Source organism: Colobus angolensis, unplaced genomic scaffold (genome assembly GCF_000951035.1).
Source record: "Colobus angolensis palliatus isolate OR3802 unplaced genomic scaffold, Cang.pa_1.0 Scaffold289, whole genome shotgun sequence".
Lineage (NCBI taxonomy): Eukaryota > Metazoa > Chordata > Mammalia > Primates > Cercopithecidae > Colobus > Colobus angolensis.
The window spans coordinates 1,694,908-1,696,041 of record NW_012116143.1 but is presented as its reverse complement, the minus strand read 5'-3'; positions in this window follow the sequence as shown (position 1 = coordinate 1,696,041).

The following is a 1,134-nucleotide window of genomic DNA, read 5'->3' as shown; positions in this document are numbered from 1 at the left end:
AACTTGTCTCAAAAATAAATAAATAAATAAAAATACAATAAAATGCATGCCTAAAGGCAGGTCCTGAGCTTCCTACTAACCAACACAAAGAATGCAACACACTAGTTACATGATTCCTGAGGTTTTATTTTGGCCTTATTTTTCAGAAAAACAACAACAACAACGACAACAAAACAATTGTCCCTAGTACTACCGGCTGAGAAAAATCTCTCCCATGGATCCTCAACAGAGGACTCCATGCAATACAGTTACCTAACATAATGGCTGAGGTTTAGTGAGAACTATTCAAACATTTTGTCTACCTTGTTGCCTTCCCTTTCCCAAGAAGGGCTCTTCTGAGATGAGGAAACTAAGGCTCAGAGAAGTTCAGTAACTTGGCCAGGCCATACAGCTAATGAGTGGTGGTGCTGAGGCTTATTGAGTCTGTTGGTCATCTAAGTCCCTGCTGTTGACCACTGCTTTATGAACAATAACCCTGGAATAAATACAATCAGTTCTATGTGCTATTTTAATGAGTTCAACAGCCAATGATAAAAATGTGTGTCAACAAAGGAGCAGGTTACCTTCAGACTGGAAGCCTAAAGCATTACTTGTAACACAACTTAAATTTCTTATATTCAATTCTTATTTTGTACTTCCCACTAGTAAATTACTAGGAATCAAAAAATATGGATGTTCTTTTTCAAGCCAAAAATGTTTCTCTAGCAAATATAACAGGTCACATTTTCAAAATTCTGTGTTTTCCCTCTCGTATACATCACAGCTCTCACACGGACAGTGAAGGGTTTTCTCACTGCCTGTGAGAATTAAAGTACAGTTTTCCATTATAGAAGCTTCTTTTTAAAATAGACTGCCATCTTTCGTCAAATATTTCAGCTCTGTGGAAAATAACTTAGGTTTTTTCCTACTTGCAAAAGAAATGTTTCCACTTGAAACCTGCTGGAAATATGGAATAGGCTATATTGTTCCATCAAAGAAAAGCTTATTACTTCTTGGCATAGTATTTTTCTTTTGTGTCAAGTTGAACGGCGGTATTAAGTGAATGCCCACAAAGCATCTTAAAGGCTAAGGAAGGATTACACTAAAGGCTAAGCCCTGAGACAGGTTTATGTACCTTGCAGGGCACTTTCCTTA